The sequence below is a fragment of the Sinocyclocheilus rhinocerous genome, unplaced genomic scaffold (genome assembly GCF_001515625.1).
Source record: "Sinocyclocheilus rhinocerous isolate Xijiao unplaced genomic scaffold, SAMN03320098_v1.1 scaffold257, whole genome shotgun sequence".
Classification (NCBI taxonomy): Eukaryota; Metazoa; Chordata; class Actinopteri; order Cypriniformes; family Cyprinidae; genus Sinocyclocheilus; species Sinocyclocheilus rhinocerous.
The window spans coordinates 171,353-176,851 of record NW_015634026.1 but is presented as its reverse complement, the minus strand read 5'-3'; the positions used below and the strand labels follow the sequence as shown (position 1 = coordinate 176,851).

The window sequence follows — 5,499 nt, the reverse complement described above, 5'->3', positions numbered from 1 at the left end:
AAGCCATTTTCCCTCTGGTATTAAATTCTCCCCCATCTGAGTCCTCCGAGGCTTTTTACCGCCCATAATTACTTCACTTTTCATTTTCTTGTGGTTTGCGGTGTCCTCTGTTCAAACCCTCTTAGGTCTTAAAAATCTCCACCTGTGAAATACGAATCGAGACAATTATACGCAGCTGTTATAAGCAGCCGTTTCCATGACACCATTAAAGGAAAGATCAAAGGAAAAATGTCCGGGAAAAGAAAGGAATTACAGGCAAACATCAGAGAGAGCACTTCTCGGATACAGAATGGCGTGGAGATTCGCCCACAGCTGTGATGCACAAAACACGTGTGTGTGTGTGTGTGTGTGTGTGTGTGTGTGTGTGTGTGTTTACTGTAAGTTAAGCTGTGATTGGTTGACGTCCTGATCTTTGTGTTCAGGGAAAGTGGATTTGCTGGAAGAGGTCACATGTTTCTCTGGCAGAGTGTGTGTGTGTGTGTGTGTGTGTGTGTGTGTGTTGCTCCTGCTCATCGTGAAAGGATAAAACAACATGCGTCTTTCCTCAGGACTCTTCATGCTGTCATCCTCATTTTCAATTTGTAAATTTAGTAAATATTTTAAGATATTTTTTTATTTTTGAGGGAGGTGTGTGTGTTTGTATGTGTGTGTTGCTGCTTTCAAGTCCCTGACTTTATACTTTTTTTTTACAAACTTTAATATAGCAAAATATCTTTACAATTGATTCTTCATGTTTGCTCATTTATTTATTATTTGTCATTTAATACCTTAATATTGAACTTTAAGCTATGAGACATGAAGGAATCTCAGATCTGCAACAGAGAAGCATGAGAGTTGTAGTTTTGTCGCACAGACCTGTTGCCTTATAATCAGTAAAAGTATTTTCTGTCAAGAATTATTGCTTTATCAACAGTACAAAAATGCAAACAAGCAAATTCTGTAATTAACATTCACTATTATGATTTATTATAATTCATACCAATTTTTTAAAGTCTACTGATTTTAATATATGTTTTTTTTATTACTAACAATACAGATAAAGATTCTTTTTGTTTGTTAAAGTGTCTAATAATCAATGTGCCAAAATGTTCATTACACTTTAATATATATACGCCAAATAATCATAAATAATAAAACTATGATCATAAGAACATATGTTCATATTTAATAATTATTAATATTATAATTAATAGATTAATAATTATTAATAAATAATATCTCACTTAAGCATGCATGACTATTGTTTTAAAAAGTATTACAAACTGATTTTAATTATTGCTTAAAATCTCGGGCTAACCACACTAAATAATTCTCTAAATAAATAAAATAAATAAGTAATTATACTAGGAAAATTAAAACATGTAAATAAATTAAGAATTATTATTATTAAAAAAACTTTAATAATTATAAATGGCAATAATAATTAAATTAAACTCATATAAAATATATAATTTATGCAAACATTAAAATATTAAATTGTCGAATGCAGCAGGTGTGTGTGTGTGTGCGTGTGTGTGTGTGTGTGTGTGTGTGTGTGTGTGTGTGTGTGTGTGTGTTGGTCACATCACCATCTCTCCTCAGATTCGCTGGAATGATGTCATGCTTGCCTTTCATTGGTCACAGCTAAATTCATCTGCAGCCAATCTGGCCACAGAAGCTTCTGCAGTGGACCAACAGTGTTACCGAAATTGTGGAGTTGATTCTTCTGTTTGATTGGTCTGTGGTTTTGTGTGTGCGTGTGTGTGCGTGTGTGTGTGTGTGTGTGACCGTTTCTGACATCATCACCATCTCTTCTCAGATTCGCTGGAATGATGTCATGCTTTCCTTTCATTGGTCACAGTTAATTTCATCCGCAGCCAATCAGGCCACAGAAGCTTCTGCAGTGGACCAACAGTGTTACCGAAATTGTGGAGTTGATTCTTCTGTTTGATTGGTCTGTGGCTCAGTTTGGTTCTTGTGCCTGTGTGTGTGTGTGTGTGAGCGCGTGTGAACGTGCGTGTGAATGTTTCTGACTGGTCTTCATTGCTTTCTCTTTCCAAGCTTCCATAGTGACGGTAATTCGGCTGGTCAATGATGCAGTCGACACGATTGAGAATGAAGGTACTCTTTCCCACCGCTGGACTCTGAAGCATCTTCCTTAAAAGCGCTTGAAGACTCATGCACAAACCTTTAAACACACTCTTTTTTTCTTTCTCTCTTTTTTTGATATTTACACACCTTTGCTTAGAAGTCAACATGTGGACCATAGACTTTTATTAGGGCTGTCGCTCAATTAAATAATTCATCTCATTGTATGCAGATTAATCATTTGAAGTATTCATGATTAATTGCATATCAATATTTGATACGAAAAGCCCTCAAGGAAAGATAATCAAAATTTAATTTTATGTCCATTTCACATTAATATGTAATTTTTTTTTTAATATAGAATTTTTTTTTTTATAATCATCCAAAATGAGTTTAAAATTACAGCCCTCTTTTTAATATGAAAATTATTATAGTGATTACACAACTTATCCTTTAAAAGAAAACCTTTTGAACTTTTAGTCTGTAGTCATTATGACTTTACATTAAAATTTTTATTTATTTTTTATTTTTTATTTATTTTTTGGTTGAATGCATTCTCAAAGGGTTTTGTCTGTTTTAGCTTTGTTCTTCTCATTTCTTCCCCAAACCATAGTTAAGTACACTACAGAAGTAAGTGTGTGTGTGTGTGTGTGTGTGTGTGTGTGTGTGAGTGTGAGTGAGTGTGTGAGTGTGTGAGTGTGTGAGTGTGTGTGAGTGTGTGAGTGAGTGAGAGAGAGAGAGAGAGAGAGAGAGAGAGAGAGAGCATTACTCATGAGAAGAAACGTCACCCCAGTCAGCAAGATGATCCAGCAAACACACACGAGTCCCTGCTCAAATATTTTCACTGACGAACTCACACCTACAAACACATCCCCAGATCATATATTACCCAGAACGGAAGAGCACAAATCTTGCAAACACACACACGTTTGAAGTTGTAAAAAAAGCTTTTCAAGTGTATCTTCAAAGCTAGACAAGCTAAAGTAATGTAGGCTGATGAGCCTGTTTTTCCACTTGTCCTTAGATTTAGAGGTTGTAAATCTAACAAACTTCTGAATCTTGAAACTAGTTCACGCCAAGACATCTCAAAACTAGTTCATATTTACATATTTTTAAACTATTCCTTCGTTCGAGTACTCTTGTATATTTAAAGGTTCATGCAGTATTTTTTTGTTTCATTGGCCAATACAAAGATCTGTTAGCATTAGTATTCCCATACTGTTCATTTCTTGAGGTGCTATTTTAGTATTATTTTACTGTTATTTTAGTATTATTTATATACTTTTATAGTATTTATTATTATTTTGAATTAGGTTTTATTTATTTAATATATTGATTGATTGACGTTTTTGTAAATTTGTGCTTTTATTTTTTATTAGTTTGTTTGTTTTTTTTACATTTCAATAGCTTTAATTTATATTTCAGTTTTAGTCATTTTAGTACTTCAAATTAAAATTATTTATTTTAAATTATATAAATTTTTACCTATTTTATTTTATAGTTTTATATTTTATATATATTTTTAATTTTTTACATTTATTTTTTATAATTTTAGTTTTAGTTCACAATAACAGCACTGCTTTAAAGTGGACAAAAAATACTTATGGCACCTTTAAAACCAGCTCACAATGACAAATTATACACCTAGTTGTTGTAATAGCTGATGAAACTATTTTACTATTCGTTGATGCAGTCATTTTCAGTTAACTAGCTTATATTTTGCATCTGAAGTCTTTTATCTTTTATATATTAGTTAGGATTGCTTTACATGTGTTTTAGTGGATATACTGTACACAGTCTTTAAACTGATATTATATTCATATTTAGTCCAGAAGGTTTCGTTCTAACAATGTAAATCTAATTTGTTGAATGTGGTGGCATTGTGTGTGTGTGTGTGTGTGTGTGAGTGCTTGATTTTCACAGTAATGGACTACAGACTCGCTTCTCTTGGTCCACATTTAAATGGCATTTGAGCTGTGAGCTTAATCACAGTCAATCAAACTCACAACTGAAGATCAAACATGAGCACTTTAATAAGCTGGGAAGGAATGTACACATTTTTACAGCCCCATTCTCTCTCTCTCTTTCTGTTTTCACTCTCCGTTATCTCTTACCCTTTTAAATATTGACCATGGTATTCATAATTTCCCTAATATACTAGTTACTGTAGTTATTGCTAAAAAAAGAGATTTTATTTAATAGTAACAATAAACAGCATAAGCAGCTTTTTTAATATCTCTATGTAGCTTTATTGTAGTTTTATTAATTTCAGTAATTCAAGCTAAAAACAAAAAATGTTTAATTTGTAGTTTTAAGTTTTAGTAATTTTGTTTTGCGCTTTTGTTGTTAGTTGCCTTTTTAATGTTTTTTTATGTAGCTTTAATTTATATTTATTTTAGTTCTTGTAATTTTTTGAAATTCAAGCTAAAAAAAAACTTAATTTTTAATTTAAGTTTTAGTAATTTTGTCTTTTGCACTTTTTTGTTGTTATTTGTTTGTTTGTAGCTTTAATTTATATTTATTTTAGTTGTAGTAATTTTAGTAATTCAAACAAAAAAGAAACCGCATTTAATTTTTAGTTTTAGTAATTTTATATGCTTTTGTCATTGTTAGTTTGCTTTTTTAAATATTTCTGTGTAGCCGTAATTTATATTTATTTTAGTTTTAGCCATTTCAGTAATTAAAACTAAAAAGAAACCACATTTAATTATTTCACATTTTAGTAATTTTATGTGCTTTTGTCATTGTTAGATTTTTTTATATTTCTCTGTAGCTTTAATTTATATTTATTTTAGTTTTAGTAATTTCATTCAAACTAAAAAGAAATCACATTTAATTTTTAGTTTAAATTTTAGTAATTTTATGTGTTGTTGTCATTGTTAGTTGCTTTTTTAATATTTCTATGCAGCTTTAGTTATTTATTTTAGTTTGAGTGATTTTATTAATTCAAATGAAAAAGAAACCACTTTTAATTTTTAGTTAACGTTTTAGTTATGTGCTTTTGCCATTGTTAGTTACTTTTTAATATTTCTATGTAGCTTCAATTAACGTTTATTTTTCTACCCCACTTCCAGTTTTGTAAAATGCAATAAAATCAAGAATCTGTGATTTGTTTATTCTCTTTTATTTAATTGACAAAAGTACAAAGAAAAGATTTCCAAAGTTTTCACTGACCAACGTAAATGTATTTTATAAATATGAGCCAATTTTGATTTTGATGACTGCAACACACTCCAAAAATGTTGGGAGAGAGGCATGTTTAACACTGTGTCCCATCAACCTTCCTTTTAATTACAATGTTTCATTGTTTAGGAATTGAGGATACTAATTGTTAAAGTTCTGCAAGCAAAATTTTTGTCCAGTCTCGCTTGATACAAGACTTCAGAAGCTCAGCAGTCTGTGATTGTTGTTGTCTGATTCTCCTTTTCATGA

General features: G+C 30.9%; 1 protein-coding gene across 1 annotated transcript in view; it reads left to right on the top strand.

Annotated features, from left to right (window-relative positions):
* Positions 1 to 1,979: 1,979 nt before the first annotated feature.
* LOC107745178 (protocadherin Fat 3-like) overlaps positions 1,980 to 5,499 on the top strand; it is an 8,858-nt gene continuing 5,338 nt past the window's right edge. Inside the window, exon 1 of the mRNA XM_016559029.1 lies at positions 1,980 to 2,100. The gene's annotated coding sequence lies outside the window, so the exon portion shown is untranslated. The remainder of the gene's footprint in view (positions 2,101 to 5,499) is intronic.